The sequence below is a fragment of the Schistocerca serialis genome, chromosome 8 (genome assembly GCF_023864345.2).
Source record: "Schistocerca serialis cubense isolate TAMUIC-IGC-003099 chromosome 8, iqSchSeri2.2, whole genome shotgun sequence".
NCBI classification, from domain to species: domain Eukaryota; kingdom Metazoa; phylum Arthropoda; class Insecta; order Orthoptera; family Acrididae; genus Schistocerca; species Schistocerca serialis.
Genome location: NC_064645.1, coordinates 606,919,221 through 606,944,993, shown reverse-complemented (window position 1 = coordinate 606,944,993; position 25,773 = coordinate 606,919,221). Strand labels below are relative to the sequence as shown.

General features: G+C 41.7%; 1 non-coding gene across 1 annotated transcript; it reads right to left on the bottom strand.

Moving 5' to 3' along the window:
• Positions 1–15,873: 15,873 nt before the first annotated feature.
• Trnap-cgg (transfer RNA proline (anticodon CGG)) lies at positions 15,874–15,948 on the bottom strand. Its single transcript has one exon. It is a non-coding gene; the product is annotated as a tRNA-Pro (tRNA).
• Between the last annotated feature and the right edge of the window lie 9,825 nt (positions 15,949–25,773).

The following is a 25,773-nucleotide window of genomic DNA, read 5'->3' as shown; positions in this document are numbered from 1 at the left end:
CTAACACAGAATTACACAGCTATCTGATCATTTAACTGAGAGATAAACATTTTTTTACTACATCAGTGACACATGTTCACGCAATTACATAGTTGGGTAACTTCACACTTATGAACTTGTATTTTGCTGTACTTTGTGAACTGTTCATATTTTTTCAGAACCATTGTGATACTACGAGAGCTTTGAATGATGTATTTGGTATGAGATCATGATTTTTAAAGTACGTTTGAGGTAGATGACACTATTGAAATGAGCAGAGTATATTTTTTAGGGTTTGAAATTATTGCAGAAAGCTACGACGTTTTTGAGATTTGACTGAGGTGTTATGATGTTATTATTACGACGACGATGTGTATTATGTTGTTGAGGAGTGTTTATTATGCTACGTATTTCTCATGATGAAATATTGAAGAAGTGTCGATGAATATGTATATGTATAATGAGGTAAGGAATAATGAGTAGTGGTTAGGGACTCTGATTTGTGGAACAGGATGTTGGAAACCGAGAATCTTACTTTAAGAGTTATGAAATGTGTGTAAATGCTTGAATGCACCACAATGCCGATAAAATTTTTTTGGACACTGTTATATTTACAGGATTTTGTTTCTACACATTTGTAACGTAAATTTTCGACCTGTGAAATTTTCATATGAGACTGTCACTGTAGCGGAAACTGGTGTCGTAAATATTTCGGTAAGAAAGTTAAGTGACCACCTACACCTAATGCGTCGTGGGCACCCAGCTGGGCGACAGTCGCCTTGAAAAAAAAAGCCATTGGCGTGTGCCTTCCAGATGCACAGGTGGAAAAAAAAGGGGGGGCCATTATCCTCGCTATTGACGTTCCTTTGTAGAAAGCATCGTAAATACGACACCCTCAAACTTGAAAACATGATTACACTGTAGAGTTCTTAATTTATGACATTTACTGAAATGAAATGATGAGAAACATTTTATGTCTATTGTCTTGCTAGTTGAAAGATTGCTTACTGCATTATGAAATGCCATATGGCTAGTGAATGACGTTTGACGCCTTGCTTTGCCTATTTTGTTTAATTTTTAGTTCCTAGCTGCACTGCAGCATTGGTTATTATAAAATTTAATATATGTACTAATATCACTATTTTCTGTCTACAGACCCAGTAAAGAATACGTTTATGATATACTTTCTTAGAAGAGAGAGCACAAATAGACATTTCCTTTCACAGGAATTGCATAAATAATTTTTTTGTTAATTGGTAACTTTCTTGCAGAGTACGTTTTTGTGATGCATCACTCTAGTGTTAAGATGTGACATAGGTATTAGACATGGCCATTTTTAGTGTAATATTTTTCTGCTTGAGCTATGTCATGTTTAGATATAAGTTATTTCATTTTCGTGCTACTGAATTTTAATTTGTGTTACTCTGCTAAGCCAGATTTATTTTTCTTGTTTGCTACGCATTGCCTCATATTAGTTGTAATGTTGAATTGCGTGGTAATTTAGATTTACTGTAGCTTGCTTTGCAAATTTCGGTTTTTTTATTGCTGTTTGTATTAATTGTTTTATGCTGCTGCGTTGCTTTGTCCCTTAGTTTAGCATCTGAGCTCAGTAGATTTAAGTTAGCTTAAGAGGGGGTAGACTGTATAAGAAACTGACTATAGACAATGGGAAAAAAATGCATTGAGAAGTTATATGAAAAAGATTTGGGCCAAAATGAGTATTGTACAGTGGAGAAAAACTATTTTGAAAGAGGATGTGAACAGAATACAGACAGCAGGCTTAGATAGTACTTCTGGGAATAATGATGAACAAAGGGAGATCTCCATGCAAAATATTGCAGTAAAACAAACCCTGTCCTATCCTTTTGTGTCATCCCTCTATATGTTTGTGTACCCTTGTGTATTTGTGTTTGTCCTGTCTTTATGTGTTTATCTGATAAGACTTATGTTGTAGAGTTTTTCTAGTACTAAGCTACATTCACTATGATGAGGAATACTGTTATCCTCAAATATAATTGGCATTAATAATATGTTATTTACCTTGTAAATATGCTTAGACATTATTTGTTCTGTTTTGTTTTAATGCTCATGTGTGAAGTTGATGTTTCAAAATTTATTCTGATCTTTTATGTATCTACTTATCTCATAATTCCTGTAACATTGATGTATATGTTTATTTCTATTCTTTTGTAAAACCTGTATTACTACAAATGTTATCTGTATTATTATGTTTTTAATGATGTTTTCTGTATCTTTGTAATTGTATTCTTGTGTTATAAAATTGTAATTGTCACCATTCATCATATTATTAACTTGTAAGTTACATTTCACTGCACACATTTCTGTTGGTCATAGTATATGGACAATATGTTAGAAGTAGGGACTGATAGTGTTTGCACGTGTGTTAGTAATTCAGCAAGGGACTGGATAACAGCATTGCTGGTTCTAAGGACATTTCAAAAAAAATTTTCTGCGCGTGCACAAGTGGTGGTTTATGGACTTGCTATATTCTCCGCAAGAATCTTCTATGGTGATTGTGCACCTGCACAGTCGCAACGGATGGCTGCTAGCCATCTCTACAAGGACTACAGTGGGTCTGCATCTTTGATGGCCCACCAATACCGTTATTTCTACAAGGACTACAGTGGGTCTGCACCTCTGGTGGCCCATCAATACCATACTCTTTACCAGGACTACAGTGGGTCTACTCTGTGATGACCTACCTACCAATATTCTTCAAAACATCGAATGACTCTGCTGTGGGTTTGCTCTGTTGTAGCCCATTATCTGTCAGCATGTCAAGAGTCAGCACTGTCTTTCCGTTGGAAGAACAACGCTACTTCTTCAAGACTGCATGGAAATCCACTACTTCCGTGTGCATTTTCTTTTACTGGTCAGACTTTGAGAAAAACATTGCTATTCTACTGTTATGTACGATTAGGACTGTCTTTATGGACTGTGAGAAAATTTTAGCTTTTGACCAACATTGTATCAATAAGTGTGTGCATTTGATTTCTTTGCTATTGTAATTATGAAAAATTTTTTCAAATCATTATTGGCCACTGCCCAAAACAATTTGTAAAATTTTTTTGTGGGGAGCATGGGGGCTATGTAAGTAGGCTGTTTAGGTTTTCTTATTGGTAACGCCATCTCTGTATGAAAATCACTGGCTGTGCTGTGTGCAGTCTGTGGCTGCATTGCATTGTTGTAATACTCGCCATTGTAGTCTTAGGCAGCTGGCTGCGAACAGCGCGTAGCGTTACGCAGTTGGAGTTGAGCCACCAGCAGTGGTGGATGTGGGGAGAGAGATGGCGGAGTTTTGTAATTTGTCATGAACTGCTATATATGTTATGACTATCAAGGTAAATACATTGTTTGTTCTCTATTAATATCTTTCATTTGCTAACTATCCCTATCAGTAGTTAGTGCCTTCCGTAGTTTGAATCTTTTATTTAGCTGGCAGTAGTGGCGCTCGCTGTACTGCAGTAGTTCGAGTAATGAGGATTTTTGTGAGGTAAGTGATTTCTGAAAGGTATAGTTTAATGTTACTCAGGGCCATTCTTTTGCAGGGCTATTTGAAAGTCAGATTGCGTTGCGCTAAAAATATTGTGTGTCAGGTTAAGCACAGTCATGTATAATTGTTCAAAGGGGACGTTTCAATGTTTGGTATGATTTTTCTTTATTGGTACTGGTCAGTTAGTTTGACTGTCGAGACGAGATCAAGAAAAAGGTAACAGCTCACATGGTTTGCTCACATTTATACACTGGAGAGCCAAAAGAAATTGGTACACTTGCGTAATATCGTGTAGGGCCCCCGCGAGCACACAGAAGTGCCGCAATACGACGTGGCATGGACTGGACTAATGTCTGAAGTAGTGCTGGCGGGAACTGATACCATGAATCCTGCAGGGATGTCCTTAAATCCGTAAGAGTACGAGGGGGGTGGAGATCTCTACTGAAGGGTATGTTGCAAGGAATCCTAGATGTGCTCAATAATGTTCGTGTGTGTGGAGTTTGGTGGCCAGCAGAAGTGTTTAAACTAAGAAGAATGTTCCTGGAACCAGTCTGTAGCAACTCTGGACATACGTGGTATCGCATTGGAAGTCCGTCGGAATGCATAATAGACATAAGTGGATGCAGGTGATCAGACAGGATGCTTACGTAAGTGTAACCTGTCAGAGTGGTATCTAGACGTATCGGGGGTCCCATATCACTGCAACTACACACGCCCCACACCAGTAGAGCCTCCACCACCTTGAACAGCCCGCTAATGAAGTGTACGGATTCATGAGGTTGTCTGCATACCCGTAGACGTCCATTCGCTCGATACAATATGAAACGAGACTCGCCCCACCAGCAAATATGTTTCCAGTCATCAACAGTCCAATGGCGGTGTTGACGAGCCCAGGCGAGGCGTAAAGCTTTGTGTCAGGCAGTCATCAAGGGTACACGAGTGGGGCTTCCGCTCAGAAAGCCTATATACATGATATTACGTTGAATGGGTCGCACGCTGACATTTGTTGTTCGCCCAGCATTGAAATCTACAGCAATTCGCGGAAGGGTTGCACTTCTGTCACGTTGAACGATTCTCTTCAGTTGTCACTGGTCCCGTTCTTGCAGGATCTTTTTCCGGCCGCAGCGATGTCGGAGATTTGATCTTTCATCGAATTCATGATATTCTCGGTACACTCGATAAATAGTCGTACGGGAAAATCCCCACTTCATCGCTACCTCGGAGACGCTGTGTCCCATCGCTCGTGCGCTGACTATGGCGCTACATTCGAACTCACTTAAATCTTGATAACCTGCCATTGTAGGAGCAGCAACCGATCTAACAACCGCACCAGACACTTGTCTTATATAGACGTCGCCGACCGCAGGGTGGTACTCTGCCTGTTTACTTGTTTCTGTATTTGAATATGCATGCGTATACGAGTTCCTTTGGCGCCTCAGTGTAAATATATCACTCATTTGCCATTTTAGTAACTAATCACGTGGCGGAATTGTATTTTCTTATAATAAATGAATTTTGTTAAGATTGTTGTAACTGTCAAGAAATCATAGTTTCACAATACAGTTTTTGAATGCTAGCCTCTTCTACATTATTCAGTAAGTTCAATTGCCGGCCGATGTGGCCGAGCGGTTCTAGGCGCTTCAGTCTGGAACCGCGCGACCGCTACAGTCGTAGGTTCGAATCCTGCATCGGGCATGGATGTGTGTGATGTCCTTAGGTTAGTTAGGTTTTAGTAGTTCTAAGTTCTAGGGGACTGTTGACCTCAGATGTTAAGTCCCATAGCGCTCAGAGCCATTTGAACCATTTGAAATAAGTTCAATTACTTCCACCTCCCCATGGAAATCTGTTTTGTAATTGCGTACCACTGCATAGCACTTAGCGCGATACAATAGTTACAAGTAAAGCCTGATGTGCACCACTATACAGTACAGTTGCATTTCCTTACATTGCGCTTGGGCAAGGTCTAGTCTCTGTAGCTGGTTTGTTGCTGCGCTGCGTGTTAGCTTTCCATTCTAAATTTATCAGGTTCAATTCAAAGTTTAGTTCAGATCTCTCTTACTTTGTGAGACAGTTTTATTTTTACAGTGGAGTGTTACATATGCGTGTGCGTGTCATTAAATCTTCGCGATTTTACTCAATCAGTTTGTGTACGTAAAATTACGGGGCATTTTAATAGAAGCATTGTGGACATTTATTCTTCAAAATTTGATTGGCAATTTTATGTAGAATTTTTATTCTGTTAGTTTTGTGTGTTGGAACTGCAAGTCACGTTCTGCGACGTTACGCACTGTAGCACCGTTCGCTGCACAGCACAATACTGGACAGTTTCTTTCGCATACACGTTTTTTTCTAATTATTTTTGGTAAATGTTAGTTACATTACAGCTATACAGTTTCATTGGGATCTGGCGACTTACTTCACAAGATAGCGTTTACGCAACCACACCGCTTGCATTGTTCTGGTTTCATTACAACGCCGGTATACACGAAAGTTTGAGGATGTTGTTGTTGTCTTCAGTCCTGAGACTGGTTTGATGCAGCTCTCCATGCTACTCTATCCTCTGCAAGCTTCTTCATCTCCCAGTACTTACTGCAACCTACATCCTACTGAATCTGCATAGTGTATTCATCTCTTGGTCTCCCTCTACGATTTTTACCCTCCACGCTGCCCTCCAATGCTAAATTTGTGATCCCTTGATGCCTCAGAACATGTCCTACCAACCGGTTCCTTCTTCTTGTCAAGTTGTGCCACAAACTTCTCTTCTCCCCAATTCTATTCAATACCTTCTCATCAGTTATGTGATCTACCCATCTAATCTTCAGCATTCTTCCGTAGCACCACATTTCGAAAGCTTCTATTCTCTTCTTGTCTAAACCATTTATCGTCCATGTTTCACTTCCATACATGGCTACACTCCATACAAATACTTTCAGAAACGACTTCCTGACACTTAAATCTATACTCGATGTTAACAAACTTCTCTTCTTCAGAAACGCTTTTCTTGCCATTGCCAGTCTACATTTTATATCCTCTCTACTTCGACCATCATCAGTTATTTTGCTCCCCAAATAACAAAACTCCTTTACTACTTTAAGTATATCATCTAATTCCCTCAGCATCACCCGACTTAATTCGACTACATTCCATTATCGTCGTTTTGCTTTTGTTGATGTTCATCTTATACCCTCCTTTCAAGACACTGTCCATTCCGTTCAACTGCTCTTCCAAGTCCTTTGCTGTCTCTGACAGAATTACAATGTCATCGGCAAACCTCAACGTTTTTGTTTCTTCTCCATGGACTTTAATACTTACTCCGAATTTTTCTTTTGTTTCCTTTACTGCTTGCTCAATATACAGATTGAATAACATCGGGGACAGGCTACAACCCTGTCTCACTCCCTTCCCAACCACTGCTTCCCTTTCATGCCCCTCGACTCTTATAACTGCCATCTGGTTTCTGTACAAATTGTAAATAGCCTTTCGCTCCCTGTATTTTACCCCTGCCACCTTTAGAATTTGAAAGAGAGTATTCCAGTCAACATTGTCAAAAACTTACTCTAAGTCTACAAATGCTAGAAATGTAGGTTTGCCTTTCCTTAATCTATTTTCTAAGATAAGTCGTAGGGTCAGCATTGCCTCACGTGTTCCAACATTTCTACGGAATCCAAACTGATCTTCCCCGAGGTCGGCTTCTACTAGTTTTTCCATTCGTCTGTAAAGAATTCGCGTTAGTATTTTGCAGCTGTGACTTATTAAACTGATAGTTCGGTAATTTTCACATCTGTCAACATCTGCTTTCTTTGGGATTGGAATTATTATATTCTTCTTGAAGTCTTAGGGTATTTCGCCTGCCTCATACATCTTGCTCACCAGATGGTAGAGTTTTGTCAGGACTGGTTCTCCCAAGGCCGTCAGTAGTTCCAATGGAATGTTGTCTACTCCCGGAGCCTTGTTTCGACTCAGGTCTTTCAGTGCTCTGTCAAACTCTTCACGCAGTATCGTATCTCCCATTTCATCTTCATCTACATCCTCTTCCATTTCCATAATATTGTCCTCAAGTACATCGCCCTTGTATAGACCCTCTATATACTCCTTCCACCTTTCTGCTTTCCCTTCTTTGCTTAGAACTGGGTTTCCATCTGAGCTCTTGATATTCGTACAAGTGGCTCCCTTTTCTCCAAAGGTCTCTTTAATTTTCCTGTAGGCAGTATCTATCTTACCCCTAGTGAGATAAGCCTCTACATCCTTACATTTGTCCTCTAGCCATCCCTGCTTAGCCATTTTGCATTTCCTGTCGATACCATTTTTGAGACGTTTGTATTCCTTTTTGCCTGCTTCATTTACTGCGTTTTTATATCTTCTCCTTTCGTCAATTAAATTCAATATTTCTTCTGTTACCCAAGGATTTCTACTAGCCCTCGCCATTTCGAGATGTTCGTTCCCATGCACCACACTATAACTTCTGCCTTTGACAAAGACGCTTATGTCAGTGTGTGTCCACTTTTTTCGCCTTTATCATCCCTAGAATAATTTGCCATTCGTCTGCCCCTTTTATATATTTTTCCTTACCGAGTCACGTGTTAGCAACATCAGCATTCAATCTTGCGGTGGGCGGTCGTAGTAATATTTTGGATCATTGCAATAACCCCCGCTCATGAACCTCCAAATGATTCAAATGGCTCCAAGCACTATGGGACTTAACATCTGGTCATCAGTCCCCTGGGCTTAGAACTACTTAAACCTAACTAACCTAAGGCCATCACACACATCCACGTCCGCGACCGTAGCAGCAGCGCGGTTCCGGGCTGAAGCGCCTAGAACCGCTCGGCTACAGCGGCCGACCCATAAACCTCCAGAAATGTCTCAGTTTAGCCGGTGAGTCCGTAGATGGTGGTATACGGGGCGTACAGTGTAACTGGCCACGCATTCCCACATGAGTTTTGCAATATTTAAGCCAACCCGTCCTTGTACTGACTTAGTGAGCCTCTGCGTAGGAATTCCTTCTACCTGTTACGTTACGTATCTCTTTGCTGACGTCACGAGCGATTTCTGCATCGGTACCTCATCCCACTGACTCTGAAAACGCCAGATGGCCAACCGCCTCTGCTAGCCAGCATGGGAACCTACTGCTCGCTCCTTACTCCGTGCGTAGTGTAGCGCTGACATTCACTTTACGTATGAAGTAACGAAACGGGAATTAAAATAAAATGCGCTCTTACCTGGAAACAAGGGGCATCTTTCATATCAGAGCATAGTTGATGTGATACTGAAGATCCACCTTAGACACATGTGACTTTGGAAACCCGAATTTTGGTGAAATCTCCGATACGCTATGGCGTATGCATTCAGCGCCGATTATCGTTTCACGTTCAAAATCTCGTAGCTCATCACGTGATGTTATGTTCGGTACATGGTTGTCTATAACAGACTGATCAAATATGATATCTACACTAGCGCTATACCCTCCATCTGGCCGCTACATTCAGAAGTCATAAACGACAGATCTTCAGATGATTTTTGGGCGCTCCATTTATATATCTGCTATGGACTGGTGTACTTTTACTGCATGACAAATTAAATGCAACTGACTGATTCCTAGAAAAAAGGAACAAGCTTTCAGAGAATTTAAAAGCAACACGATTCGACTGTTTATCTCAAATGAGAGGGCGGATTTGTGGAAGCAGAACACTGAAGGCCTTTACGAGAGAGGGAAACCGTCTCATAAAATTACTGGAGATGAGTTGGTTGTCGGTCTAGAAGACATAGGGAGTTCAGTGTTTGACAGAGTTTTAGAAGACATGCAATCAAACGAGGCAGGAAGGATACAAAATTCTTGGAAATTCTAAAATAATTGGAGAAATAGTAAGCGAACGACTATTCAAGTTATTGTGTAGAATCTGAAATTGGAGGCATTCCATCGGACTTTCAGAAGAATATCCACACAATCCAGCTGACAGCAAGAAAAAGAAAAATTTGAAAATTGTCGTACAATCATCCTGACTGCTCATGCATCAAAGTTGTTGATCAGAATGATTTACAAAAGATATGGAAAAGAAAGTTTCGGATCTGTTGGATGAATAATTTCGATTAAAGAAATTTTAGGCACGAGAGTGGTAGCTCTGACCGAATTAAGAAATAGCAAGACAATCTCATAGGATCTGAAGAGCTATGAAAAGATTCCACCAGCATCAGGTTGTGCGAGATCTTTCACATTCTTGGAAAAATGGATGTAAGTTTAGCGAAACTAGGGTAAAATACGAGGTATGTTAAAAAAGTATCCGACCTTATTATTTTTGCAAATACCTGGTGGATTTGAAACTATCACTCTTGCTTGGGCCGACCTTGAACCTTCGTGCACTTGCGTGAATTTTTTCACGTCTGTCGACAGCGTCAGTTTCCGGCAAGCAGCAGATAAGTGGGGTAGTGCGATGCGGTCGCGTCGGTTTTCCACTGCAGGGGCAAAGAAGGAACGACTGGAGCAGCGCTACTGCCTTAAATTTTGCCAGAAACTGGGCGACAGCCAGGTGGATACCATTCGGAAGACCCAGACGGCTTTCGGTGACGATGCTATGGGTATCACACAGGTTAAGAGGAGGTACAACCGGTTTAAAGACGGCTGCACGTCGGTGGGGAGAGAGAGTCACTCTTCAGTCGGACACCAATATGCCGAAATGACCAGGCCAGTGCCACAGCGAACGGGATTATCAGAGAAACTGCGCAAGATTCTACAGTGATTATGCTAAAGAACTTGCCCCCTTTCTATCAGCAATTTATCGTAGATCGCTGGAAGAACGTAAAGTACCTAGCGACTGGAAGAAAGCGCAGGTCGTTCCCATTTTCAAGAAGGGTCATAAATCAGATGCGAATAATTATAGGCCTATTTCGCTTACGTCAATCTGTTGTAGAATAATGGAACATGTTTTGTGTTCTCGTATTATGACGTTCTTAGATAATACAAATCTCCTTCATCATAACCAACATGGATTCCGCAAACAGAGATCATGTGAAACTCAGCTCGCCCTATTTGCCCAAGAAATTCACAGTGCCGTAGACACTGGCGAGCAGATTGATGCCGTATTCCTGGACTTCAGGAAGGCATTTGATACGGTTCCGCACTTACGTTTAGTGAAAAAAATACGAGCTTACGGAATATCGGACCAGGTTTGTGATTGAATTCAGGATTTCCTAGAAGAAAGAACACAACATGTCATTCTTAACGGTTCAAAATCTGCAGATGTAGAGGTAATTTCGGGAGTACCGGAGGGAAGCGTGATAGGACCTTTATTGTTTACAATATACATAAATGACTTAGTTGACAACATCGGTAGCTCCGTGAGGCTATTTGCAGATGACACGGTTGTCTACAAGAAAGTAGCAACATCAGAAGACTCGTACGTACTCCAGGAGGACCTGCAGAGGATTAATGCATGGTGCGACAGCTGGCAGCTTTCCCTAAACGTAGATAAATGTAATATAATGCGCATACATAGGGGCAGAAATCCATTCCAGTACGATTATGCCATAGGTGGTAAATCATTGGAAGCGGTAACGACCGTAAAATACTTAGGAGTTAGTATCCGGAGCGATCTGAAGTGGAATGATCACATAAAACAAATGGTGGGAAAAGCAGGCGCCAGATTGAGTTTCATAGGAAGAATTCTAAGAAAATGTGACTCATCGACGAAAGAAGTAGCTTACAAAACGCTTGTTCGTCCGATTCTTGAGTATTGCTCATCAGTATGGGACCCTTACCAGGTTGGATTAATAGAAGAGATAGACATGATCCAGCGAAAAGCAGCGCGAGAGCGTTACGGAGATGCTGAACAAGCTCCAGTGGCGGACACTTCAAGAAAGGCGTTACGCAATACGGAGAGGTTTATTATCGAAATTACGAGAGAGCACATTCCGGGAAGAGATGGGCAACATATTACTACCGCCCACATATATCTCGCGTAATGATCACAACGAAAAGATCCGAGAAATTAGAGCAAATACGGAGACTTGCAAGCAGTCGTTCTTCCCACGCACAATTCGTGAATGGAACAGGGAAGGGGGGATCAGATAGTGGTACAATAAGTACCCTCCGCCACACACCGTAAGGTGGCTCGCGGAGTATAGATGTAGATGTAGATGTAGAGACGGGCATCAAGCCTTTTTCGGCACATTCCGTTGTGAGCGGAGACTTGGTCATGAAGAGAGTGTCGGCGAAATTCGGGGCGAAGCTGCTGACGGCGGAACAAGAGCAAAGTCGAGTTGAAGTCTCACTGGACATGCTGGACTCCAGAAACAATGACCCCAACTTAGTGAATGCCACAATCACAGGTGAAGAGTCCTGGATGTACGAGTACGACCCGGAAACCAAATTCCAGTCGTCAAAGTGGAAGCATTCCTTATCACCGAGACCAAAGAAGGCCCGCCAAAGGGGCATCAATGTCAAAGTGAGGCTGACTGGTTTCTTTGATTTCCACGGTCTAGTACACCACGACTACGCACCACGGGTTAAACAATCACCAAAGAGTACTGCAGACATGTTCTCTGTCGCGTACGTGACGCTGCGCAGTGCAAGAGAGAGGATATGCGGTCAACTGGAAACTGGTGCCTCCATCAGAACAATGCTCCAGTACATTACTCGCTCTTGATTCAGGACTTCTTTGGCAAAAAGCCAAATTCCTGTGCTTCAACAGGTTCCGTACTCCCCCTGATATGGTTGCCTGCGGCTTCTCAAGATGCCATTGAAAGGAAAGCGATTTCAGACAACAGAGGACATTATGGGAGCGACGACAATCGAGTTAAACTCCATTCCGAAAGAGACATGCTTTCAACAGTGCCGGCTCCGCTGGGAGAAGTATGTGGAGACCCAAGGGAACTATTTTGAAGGTGAATGCTCCAGGTAAGCCAGTTTTTACTGACCAAAAGTTGGATACTTTCCTAATAGATCTCTTATGTACAAGAATCACGAGATAGTTTTTCAGATTAAAAAATGTTTAAAGCAGGGAAGCGATGTTTCTCTTCTGTTGTTCAATCTGTACGTCGACTGAAGCAATGAAGGATACAAAATAAAGTTCGGAACTGAGATTGATGTCCAGAATAAAAGGAGCTGATGACATTTCTATACAGTGCGAAAATGAGGGGGAAATACAGAACTTGTTGAATGAAACTGTCTAATGAGCTCGGAATATGGAATTAGGGTCAACCAAAGAAATAGGAAGGTTTTCAGGTATCACCAACTGCGACATGGTCGCGTATACAAACAGTGACCCAATACTGTCAAATGTTTATTTCTGTCTTTGATCACAATATGAATTTTTTAGACGATGACCGGTTTCAGTCCGCAATGACCATCCTCAGATCTTTTTTACACCATGTCCTAAAGTGATAAGGCCATAATGGCGTCGTCAAAACATATAAATATAATCAGCATAGCATTGTCATATAGATCTAAAATAAGGTGTAGAATTGGCCGCATCGTCCACTTTCAGGTATGACAGACAACAAACGAAATTAACGACAAACTTAATATCAATATTGGTGACCACGAAATATGCGAAGTGAAACAATTTTGCTACCTCGGCAACAAAATAACGAATGATGGTAGAGGGAAGGACGTCATAAGTTGCAAACTAACACAGGCAGAAGAAGCATTTCCCTCCAAAAGATGAACATGAACATGAACCACATTGAATCTGAAAAAGGTATTTCTGGGAATGAAACGTCTGGTGCACAGTACTGTATGGAAGTGGATTATGGACTGTGGGAAATCTAGAAAAAAAGGGAATCGAAGCGTCTGAGATGTGGTGCTACAGAATCATGCTGAAATTAAGTGGACTGATAACATCAGAAATGAGTTACTCCGCAGAATCAAGACGGAGGGACATGAGTTATGATTTCAGGGTATAGCTTCCATCGCACAAGGGGCAGCTATTAACGGAAAAAAAATGTTAGTGAAGACAGATGTTGGAATCTATATATTAAATAATTGAGCACTTTGGGTGTATTTGCTTCCCTGAGAGGAAGAGTTCAATTCATAAAAGGAAATTTTGACGCTTTCACACAAGACGGATAATCCCAGAAGAAATGTGGAATATTTTGTATGCAGTTTTGTTGCATGTGTTTTGTTACAAGGGATAAATTGGAGTCTCGTGCCGTTTTTACCCGGCTTGGGGAGGGTATCAGTTGTGCCCTTTCAAAGAAACTATCGCAGCGTTTGCTATAAGCCACTTGGGGAAATCAAGGAAAACATAAATTTCAGATGGAACTATGAATTACCTTCCTCCCGAAAACCACAACATAACTAAGCAACTGTGTATAGTTTTCAACGAAAGTGTATCGAAAAATTTGTGTGTTTTGCCCTGGACTGTGCTGCATACTATAGACCTATGTAAAATCTGAACTGGTGAAGAACGCAGTATGAAAGGAAAGAGCTACGAGATACGGTCATAAACGCAGATCTATTCAGTACATGTCAAAATATGCACTATTATTATGTACTTAGAACGTAAAAAATAGTAAAAGAGAGAGTCGTATGGCATTGTTGACTGGGAGATCCCACGCGGTGTGTTCAACCGCCTTCCTCCGCACACTATGGCCCCTTCTCTCGCGGGTATACAGGGAGAGAACAAAGATATAGAAACACAAAGACCACAACACATTACCATGCCTAACACGATGTGAGAAAACAGTTGGCATTCATAACAGCTTCTAGTCCTCTGGGAATGGATATAAGCAGGTTTTGTATGGTATCAAAGAGAATCTTATACCATTCTTCCCGCAAAATAGTGGTAAGTTCAGGTTACAGTGATGGAGGTGGATAACGATCACAAAGGCCACAAACGCTCAGTAACGTTGAGACATGATGACTGTGGTTATCAGCGGAGACATGACAATTCGTCATCGGGCTCAGAAAACCAGTCTTGAACAACGCGATCTTTATGAACAGCAGCAATATCGGGATTGTCAGTCCGCCTTGCTGCAAAACACTTTGCTATTTGTTTGCTTATTTATTCCCCCAAACTAGTTTCGGCGATGATGATGTTTCAAAGGGCACTAAGCACTATGGGACTTAACATCTGAGGTCATTAGTGCCCTAGACTTAGAACTACTTAAACCTAACTAACCTAAGGACATCACACACATCCATGCCCGAGGCAGGATTCGAACCTGCGACCGTAGGAGCAGCGCGGTTCCGGGCTGAAGCGCCTAGAACCACTCGGCCATAGCGGCCGGCCCGGCGACGATGATATTTGTCGGCGATACTAGTTTGGGGAATAAATAAGCAAGCAAATAACAAGGTGTTTTGCATCAAGGCGGACTCACAATTCCGATTTCATTGTTTTTCTTTGCGAACACGGACCAAATGGAAGAGTTCCAGGATAAAGTTCTCGTATGAACAGGGTCTCTGTGTTTGCGAACACAGCATTACTATTGAAAAACAGAGATTATATCATGGGATGAACCTGATCAGCCAAAATGGTCACACAATCCTTACAGAGGATCCCATGGAGCCCATGGAATACCACGATATGCACTCCGACCTGTTTCACTCTGACATGCAAACTCGGCAATAAATTGGGAACAGAGTGAAACAAGACTCAGCCGACCGAATGACTTTCTTCCATACCCCAGATTCTATGGCTTCGGTACCATTTTTTCTTGTTATGGGCATTTCCGTCACTGATGTTTGATTTTGGAGTTCCAATTCGCCGTGCAGTTCCCAGGTTATGGAGCTGTCTTCGTATTTTGTTGCTGATACGGTTCGCAAGTGCGACATTCAGTTCTGCAGTGACTTTACATCTGTCGTCCTCTTATTTTTATCACAATCCCCTTACGTGGCTGTCAGTGACAATTAAGCAACACACACTTTCATTCGCAAGTGACTTAGCGGATGATGTTTTTTCACTTTTCCTGTATTCCTGTAAATCATCGATACGGTGACTCTTGAAACACCAAACACATCGACCGTCTTGGTTACTGAAACACCCAGTCACATGAGAATCAAAAATTTGCCCACGTTCAGGGGTCACTTAGCTCCGACACAATGCACTCACAACTACAAAGAACGCCGGACGCGGTGGTCTCGCGGTTCTAGGCGCGCAGTCCGGAACCGCACGACTGCTACGGTCGCAGGTCCGAATCCTGCCTCGGGCATAAGCCGGCCGAAGTGGCCGTGCGGTTAAAGGCGCTGCAGTCTGGAACCGCGAGACCGCTACGGTCGCAGGTTCGAATCCTGCCTCGGGCATGGATGTTTGTGATGTCCTTAGGTTAGTTAGGTTTAACTTGTTCTAAGTTCTAGGGGACTAATGACCTCAGCAGTTGAGTCCCATAGTGCTCAGAGCCATTTGAACTACAAAGAACACTGAAACTTCCTGGCAGATTAAAACTGTGTGCCCGACCGAGACTCGAACTCGGGACCTTTGCCTTCCGCGGGCAAGTGCTCTACCAACTGAGCTACCGAAGCACGACTCACGCCCGGTACTCACAGCTTTACTTCTGCCAGTACCTCGTCTCCTACCTTCCAAACTTTACAGAAGCTCTCCTGCGAACCTTGCAGAACTAGCACTCCTGAAAGAAAGGATATTGCGGAGACATGGCTTAGCCACAGCCTGGGGGATGTTTCCAGAATGAGATTTTCACTCTGTAGCGGAGTGTGCGCTGATATGAAACTTCCTGGCAGATTAAAACTGTGTGCCCGACTGAGACTCGAACTCGGGACCTTTGCCTTTCGCGGGCAAGTGCTCTACCAACTGAGCTACCGAAGCACGACTCACGCCTGGTACTCACAGCTTTGCTTCTGCCAGTACCTCGTCTCCTACCTTCCAAAGGCAAAGGTCCCGAGTTCGAGTCTCGGTCGGGCACACAGTTTTAATCTGCCAGGAAGTTTCATATCTGCGCACACTCCGCTGCAGAGTGAAAATCTCATTCTGGAATACAAAGAACACTGTTTTGACCTCGACTGACACTTGTATTGTGGGCTTTGCACGGATGACGTTCGTGGTCAGCGCACGCTGCAGGCTTGGCTAGCATCTGCATTTATGTTCAAGCACCCATTTCTCGCGGTGTTCCCATTTTTTTATCCGGCCCCCGTATAGGAGTTGTGTCTTATATGTTGTTTGTTGAGTGTAGGTGACTGTGATGGATGTTATGTTTGTGCCGTATGATGGTGAAAGAAAGGACTGGGTGAAACCCGGCTAGCACGAAGACGACCGCCGGAGTTAACTTCCCCATACTACCGAACGCTCACCGCCAACACCTTCACACGCCGCCGCTCCATGAACTTTGTGGACGATATCAAATTTAACCCAGGACATTGGCGAATACCCTGGTGATCAGGAATCTTACCACTTTTCCTTCCTCTGCCGACCACATTCTGGAGATTAAAATTTCACCCATCTTTTGGATTCGAACGCACTCTCTCTCCCTCCCTCCCCCCCCCCCTCTCTCACTCTTGGCCGAGAATGGAGAGAGTGGGGCAGGAGGTTTCATTTTTTTTTTTTGTATTATAAAAGAGGTGGAGCCCCTCCACGCCCTCACCGGCATGATGGCCAACACAAAAGGTCTACTGCCATCTCTGCATAACCGTTAATTTTCACTCGCTGGATGTGGGTACTGCGATGTTTGCTCCTAAGTCTGGTTGAGCTTAAACATTAAACGCGGTCATGTGGAGATAGATTGGGTCGAAAGTTGAACAAGGGTAGCGGTTTGAAGGGCAGAGGAAAAAAAGTGTCTAGGCAAGACCCAAGGAAAAAAAAAAACCTCTGTGATAGTTGGGTTTTCTTGCTATCTGCGACAGGTCGTTTAAGGGTAGGCTTTGTCAGTGGTGGGTATCGTGTGGGTCGATACCTTTGTCGTTGTGCGGTGCTGTCACTCGGCGGCTGCCGCTGGGTGTCGGTGTTGATTTCTCGATCAGCATCAGCATACCTACAACAGTTAGGTTCATCATCGTTTTATGCCCGATAGATTCACAGTGTAGGGTAGTGTCGGCGGTTTGTTTGTGGGTGAGAGTGGTGGCTCGTCGGTTTCCCTGCTGTAGTCTGTTGGTCGTCTGTAATAGCAACTGGCATACCCAGTCAATGTTGCTGATATGCAGGGGCTTGCCGATGTTGTCGCTTGTGGATGTATGTTAGCTCGCCATAGGTTGTTATGCCCTAGCTAGTAGAGTCTTTGGCCGCTTATGTTGCCACCTTTGATTGTGATAGGTGGGGTTCCATTTCTTTAATATCATTAAAGCCCATCTTGTTTCTTTCCAAAATGCCTTCTTTGGCTACCTTCTCTCGCTATACTAAAGCTAAAATAAAATTTTACAAACAAGAACAGTTACAAAATAACAGCGGTATCGTAAGTACAGCAAAACATAAGGGTTAGTACAAATCGCCTTAGCCTCCCAGGCGGAAAAGTGCAGTGTCCCGTCCGGAACCGACTCGCCAGCTGACACGCCACACTGACCTTTAAGCTAAGCACGGGAGCAGAACACGTCAATAACACACAAGATACTCTCTTACAAATATATGTAACAATTAAATACCAATTTAAGGAACCAGCCACAATGTCAGGTGTGAGTGCAGCTTAGGAGAGATCGATGAAACAACATATTCAGGTGAGCGAGCTAAGAACGCAATGAATAATTAGTGTTAAGCTGATATCAACCTCTCCTTCCCCCGGAATAATTAACGACTCGCCAGGAGCGCCAGAAAAGTTAGGGTAGACCGTAAGGTTCTCATATGTTTCTTGCTTTTGTAAATAATTTGACACATTTACTGTACTAGGACAAAGGTGAATGAATGCCCCGTAGTAGTAGTGAATAAGAACCTTGACTATGTGGTTAGTTTTATCTGTGGTTGAGTTATTGCTCAGTCAGCTGTGCTAGACTGTGTTTGTGAAGCTCTGAGATAGTCTTATTTGAGGCGTAGTAGCAAGCAGTTGAGTTTTTCATAGAATGTGATCTGTAATTGTGAATCTGGGAGAAGCTATCCGGAATACTTTATTTTGGAGATGGAAATTCATTTAATACTTTCTTTTTCCTACAGGGTGTTTCAAAAATGACTGGTATATTCGAAACGGCAATAAGAACTAAACGAGCAGCGATAGAAATACACCGTTTGTTGCAATATGCTTGGGACAACAGTACATTTTCAGGCGGACAAACTTTCGAAATTACAGTAGTTACAATTTTCAACAACAGATGGCGCTGCAAGTGATGTGAAAGATATAGAAGACAACGCAGTCTGTGGGTGCGCCATTCTGTACGTCGTCTTTCTGCTGTAAGCGTGTGCTGTTCACAACGTGCAAGTGTGCTGTAGACAACATGGTTTATTCCTTAGAACAGAGGATTTTTCTGGTGTTGGAATTCCACCGCCTAGAACACAGTGTTGTTGCAACAAGACGAAGTTTTCAACGGAGGTTTAATGTAACCAAAGGACCGAAAAGCGATACAATAAAGGATCTGTTTGAAAAATTTCAACAGACTAGGAACGTGACGGATGAATGTGCTGGAAAGGTAGGGCGACCGCATACAGCAGCCACAGAGGGCAACGCGCAGCTAGTGCAGCAGGTGATCCAACAGCGGCCTCGGGTTTCCGTTCGCCGTGTTGCAGCTGCGGTCCAAATGACGCCAACGTCCACGTATCGTCTCATGCGCCAGAGTTTACACCTCTATCCATACAAAATTCAAATGCGGTAACCCCTCAGCGCTGCTACCATTGCTGCACGAGAGACATTCGCTAACGATATAGTGCACAGGATTGATGACGGCGATATGCATGTGGGCAGCACTTGGTTTACTGACGAAGCTTATTTTTACCTGGACGGCTTCGTCAATAAACAGAACTGGCGCATATGGGGAACCGAAAAGCCCCATGTTGCAGTCCCATCGTCCCTGCATCCTCAAAAAGTACTGGTCTGGGCCGCCATTTCTTCCAAAGGAATCATTGGCCCATTTTTCAGATCCGAAACGATTACTGCATCACGCTATCTGGACATTCTTCGTGAATTTGTGGCGGTACAAACTGCCTTAGACGACACTGCGAACACCTCGTGGTTTATGCAAGATGGTGCCCAGCCACATCGCACGGCCGACGTCTTTAATTTCCTGAATGAATACTTCGATGATCGTGTGATTGCTTTGGGCTATCCGAAACATACAGGAGGCGGCGTGGATTGGCCTCACTATTCGCCAGACATGAGCCCCTGTGACTTCTTTCTGTGGGGACACTTGAAAGACCAGGTGTACCGCCAGAATCCAGAAACAATTGAACAGCTGAAGCAGCACATCTCATCTGCATGTGAAGCCATTCCGCCAGACACGTTGTCAAAGGTTTCGGGTAATTTCATTCAGAGACTACGCCATATTATTGCTACGCATGGTGGATATGTGGAAAATATCGTACTATAGAGTTTCCCAGACCGCAGCGCCATCTGTTGTTGAAAATTGTAACTACTGTAATTTCGAAAGTTTGTCTGCCTGAAAATGTACTGTTGTCCCAAGCATATTGCAACAAACGGTGTATTTCTATCGCTGCTCGTTTGGTTTTTATTGCCGTTTCAAATATACCGGTCATTTTTGAAACACCCTGTATATTGGTGAAGATTTTGGATGACTTTTAAGGGGTGTTTGTAATTTTTGTAATGAGAGAATTATGTAATTGTTAGAGTCTTCTTATTTTGTGCTGTCTTTTTCTCGATAATCAGAGTTTGATTTCTCAAAAACGATTTTCTTAAAACTTATACCAACTTTCATGATTCATAGTAAATTTTTGAATTTTATCGTGTGTGCATTGCACCTTGCGCCACACGAAGCACAGAACTGTATCTGACAAAAGGAATTTGGAGCAGATTATTTATCTTTAACTGCTGCATCTATTGATTTATATTTGCTTTCGAGAACGTCAGTACATCAGAGACATAACAGCACGCTGAGCAAGAGGCAAGTCACTTTTATTTCAGGGCAGACCTCACCCTGCATTCTTGCGCAAACAATGTGTAGACAGGATTCTCAGGTGTCGTGCTAGCAAGTACATTAGCTTTCAGTGAACAATGTTGCTAATTTCAGACAATTATTTTCTTCCGAGTAGAGCAGTAATTTATTTTTGAGGGTATTCTTACTTTTAGTTTAACGTTGCAATTCATATTACGCATCGTTCATAACATATTTCAGTACTGAGTTTTAGTTGAATAGTTTTCATTAAGCATACAATTACTTTCTTTTGGCATTTAATTGTATTCATTTTCTTTATTTCAAATTTTGTGTTTTATGAAGTTTAAAGTTTCATTTCACTACACTGTTCACATGCGCAACACAGGTTCATCCAACAGCTAATTTTGCTCAGCAATTGAATACGATATCTAAAGTACATATTGTACAAGGAGAAAGTTTTCTAAATCAAAGTATTCAGTTCTCTCACAAACAGACAATATTTTATAGGCAACTTACAAGACCAATGACTAAATTAAAAACGGGAGAAAACAGCGCACAAGACATAGCAGGAAGAGCCTGAAAATTTTCGACTGATCATAAAATTCGTGGTAAGTGACACAACTGCTGTTTTGAGGAAGTCCAGAAAGCATTCCTTTTTGATATCCTTATTTTTTGTAGCCTAAACAAAGGAAGACAGTTATTCTACAAACATTTTTTGGAGTAAAGTTACTGTAAAACATTTAACAAGAACAACAAAAATTGTTGATGGAACATAAAAACCGGGCTAAGTCTACCACTTATATCTGTAAATAAAGGCGCGTGGGAAGGATAATAATAATTTCACTGTTATAAAAGTCTGGCAACTACTCTTTACAGTTTTCTACAATGACTATATTATTATGAAAAGTCAGTTATGCATGCAGAAGTGCTGTGTTAGCAAACAAACTAATTAAAGAACACAGACAAAATCAAGCACATTACTGTGTTCTTACAAGTTTTATTTCAAACGAAATTCCTTTTAAAAAGTTTAAAAACGCACATTTTGTATTAATTTACCACTGTTTTATAAAAAAAATATTAAAATTTTACAGTCTATAAACAGCTGCTGTGTTTACTCAGTCAGATTTTGGTAAAACTGTTTGTTTTCTTGCTTGAGACACAGTATAATCTTTTTTAAGTTTTCCTTCTCAGTTTTCAATCTGGCTGTTCGTTCAAGCTGGGGTAGATCTAAGCCTTTTATGATTTCCATCTTCACACCTTTTTTGAATACATTCGTTTGTGTCCACTTTTCAACTTAATTGAAATTTTTTTTGTAAACACTTTTCCTGGGTTTGTTTTGGAAACTTTGAGCCAAGCAGCCTTAGAAATTTCCAACTTTTTTCTGATGAGGTGTTCTTTAGCTACTTTGGAGGAGTCATAAAAATCATCATCGTTCATCATAGTGACTAGAAAAGGAGTTTTGCTATTGGCATTACACAAAACTCTCACAAGATCCAAAGGAACATAACATTTTTCTACTCTTTTTCTTCTTTCAATTAGAACAAAATCTCGGTCACAGGTAAAGTATGAGTGTCCAGAGACAACATACTTGTCGTGAACTTCATCAAAGAAATCATTTTAGACCAACTATATTCATAGGAACAATACCATTTGATTTTTGTTTTGGCCACAGCTGTTGTCAGACCACACTATTAACTTTTTTTTCGGGTAATTTTACTTTTAATCCCCCTTAACACACAGCTCGCTGTTTCGTTGGCTCCTCTACCACTCATGTCCTCGTGCCAAAGAAACATAAAACCTTTATTATTATCTGCCATATGCAATCCCAAATTGTAACAAGAAAATTGACGTAAATAATACATTTGGAAGTGTGACAATGTTGGCAAAGAGAAAACCTGTTGTAAATTTATGGATACTGTGCATGCATCTTGTAGGAGTAGTAGAATATACACAATCACGCTTCATCTCTTCTCTAGCTTTTTCAGCGCGTCTGTGATGAAATTATAGTGAAGTATGATGTACATTCAACATTTTACTTTTGCCCAGATCACATGTGTTACAGGTATCTTTCCTTGGGCGGCGAAATCTCAGTTTGGGAAAGTGTTCTTTCAATCCTTTTTTGTAGTACAAATATCTAATGTTTGTGTTTGGGTAAAGCGTAAAAAACGCCTCATAAATTCTGCTGTAATTTAAATCTTGGCTTAAAAATAGAAGGGAGCTTTTAGCCCTTGTGTAATGGCTTTCGTTCTTGGTGAAACTTTTGATGTGTTCAACACTGCGTTTTACATCAGCAGGTGTATATTTCCTTTCTTTGTTTTCATTTCCCCTACTTTTAACGTAGGTAACACCACTACTCTTTTTTGCTTTTACCAATGTTTCCACTTTTCACCTGTGTATTTACAGAACGTTTTTTTTGCAAACTTGAAAATGTTCGCCTTCGTCATCAGGAACTGTATAAAAAACACTAGTCGGTCTGCGACTCTCCTCAGGTTCTTCGTAAGAACCATGACGCCTTCTTCTAACATTGCACGCACTTACGTTTCCCATCAAATAAGAGGTTTGCTCAACATTATCACCTATTTCGTAGAACTGCTTGAATAAGTTTAATTGGTTTTCCAATGAAATGTCTCTACACTGATAGCGGCACTGGCATGAAACCTACAACAAAACAAACACGGGACTTAGAGGCATTAATTAATTTGTGACCGCCACGAATAGCGTGTTTGCTTGCTACTCTGCACAGTTAGGTCTAATGTAGTCCAGGAACAAAGTCAAACCTAACCTAACGTGGTCTGCATAATCTAAACATAGGTTAGTTTGAAACGCCACAGAAAAATCATAATCAAGGGAAGTTCTTCAAAGAAGCCTTAGTCCTAAGGCGTTAAAGTTATCATATACACTTAACTCATCAGGTGGAGGATGTTTTTGAGGTAAGGTAACTTTCTTATTGTTCTCTTTTCCCTCGGCTCTTAGCTTCTTATTTATTTGCCAAACACTACCTTCACCCCTTTTTCTACGTTTTCTTGTTTCATCCATTACATAAACCACAATAGTAAACACAACAGACAGGACTAATCACTGAAACTTGAACACAATTGAATCTCAAACTAAAAACAACAGCATGCATTTTGTTTCAGAGCATGTGGCACTTAGCACCTGGCGCATTCTGGTGGCAATGTTTTAAACCACTTTCACACTGATTCCTAGATAGCCCGGTTATAGTTGACGAAGGTTAGGCAAATATTTTTTACAATAAAATGAATTTCTTTTTTATTTTTGGCACTTAGACCGGATTTTGTAATCAGTCGACAGTTTGGGAACGCTCGCTCACACTGATTTTAAACTTGAACAAACACATCCCGGTATAAACGCATTGCTATTATAATGGTTAATTTTTACTTTAATCTTCCCACAAAAAGGAAGCAAGTTACAAAACAGAGCCGCACAAGGCAAGTAGGTCCGCTCTGTTTCACAGCGTAAGGTACACAAATACCGGAGGATAATCAATATCCACAGTACCAACGTCTTAATTAGAAAATAATCAGCAGCGTCAATACTATCGAGGCCAATAGGTTAACGACCAGGGAGGCACGGATATCAAAGTCTCTCATACACAGAATACTGCAGCATGGACAGAAGTGGCGCTAATCCGTGAACACTTACAATACAGGGAGGCTGAACAGAAACTCTCTATAGAAAGTAGTAAAATATCGGCTACCAACAGTACAACTAGCGAATATTAAGGTTCTGGCGGGAACCATTAGCACGGAGTCATGAAATAGTCGTCGAATTAACCTGCATCAAAAACCAGTTAAATGCAGCACAGAAACGAAACCGTAATTTGAATGGTTCCACATTAAGTATGTTCTCACCGTATTCTTCGTCGGCGCTGAAGACAGCTGATCCGGGTGGCGGTGTCAGGGAGGTCGGCGAACGAAATTCCGAAGGCTCACAACCTCCCAAAGCAGATCCTATTGCAAATAGACCAGATGTCCCAAACAGCATCAAACTCTTCACGCCCCGCTCTTTGTATGATCACAACATCTTCTATGGGACACAGGAGCCTTGCAAGCCAGAACGGCACGGGATAACATCAGTACCCAACCGCCACTTAGCTCTCTCCACCACGCACCTCCCCGTATTGTCAAAGTCCTCTTTGACATTCCATGCGCGCCATCTCCCTCAACCAAAGTATTTGCCTCAGCGACGGGCTACGAATTACTGACAGGTCGGGGCACGATTCATAATGTTGTGTAAGTTCTCTCTAGTCGGAATCTTCCTGTAGATGGCACTCAACTAAATAGATGTGAGATCTGACGGTAGGAATTTTTGATGAACATTTCCCCATACTCTGCTCCGTTAAGAGCATTACTTATGACGCTCTTCTTTAAAGGTATAACACTAATGTCTTCTCTCACTCTATACCATGATTGTTTTATCCACTGACACACTTGTTTGATTGTAGTTCGATTTGAAACGTCCCCTTACAAAAATTAGTGAATTACTGTGCTGGTAAACTCCTTACGTTATTTGATTTTCAAACAGCTGAGCAAAACTGAACGTACTCAGACATTTCTCTCTTTACTTATTCTGATCATCACTAAACTGACACACAATATTTTTAGCGCAACGCAATCTGACTTTTAATAATCCCTACAAAAGAATGGCCCTGACTAACAATAACCTATACCTTTCATGAATCACTTACCTCACAAAAATCTTCATTACTCGAACTACTGCAATACAGCGAGCGCCAATAGTGTCAGCTAAATAAAAGATTCTTACTACTGAAGTCACTAACTACTGATAGGCATAGTTAGCAAATGAAAGATTTTGATAGAGAACAAACAATGTATTTACCTTCATAGTGTTCAAAAGTCATAATATATATATCAGTTCATGACATCCAGTCTTACAAATTTACTGTCTCTGATGGACACACGTCCAGATCATCCGCTCTCATAACTCCGCCATCTCTCTCCCCACATCCACAACTGCTGGCGGCTCATCTCCAACTGCGCAACGCTACGCGCTGTTAACTGCCAACTGCTCAACACTACAATAGCGACTATTTCAACAATGCCCACCAGCCACAGACTGCACACAGCACAGTCAGTGATTTTCATACAGAGCGCTAGGTGACGTTACAAACATAAAAACCTAGACAGCCTACTTACATAGCCAATTTTACAAATTGTTTTGGGCACTGGCCAATACAGATTTGAAAAAAATTTTCATAATTACAGTAAGAAAGATATCAAATGCACACACTGATTAATACAATGTTGGTCAAAAGCTAAAATTTTCTCACAGTCCATAAAGACAGTCCTGATCATTCATCACAGTAAAACTGCAGTTTGTTTTCTCAAAGTCT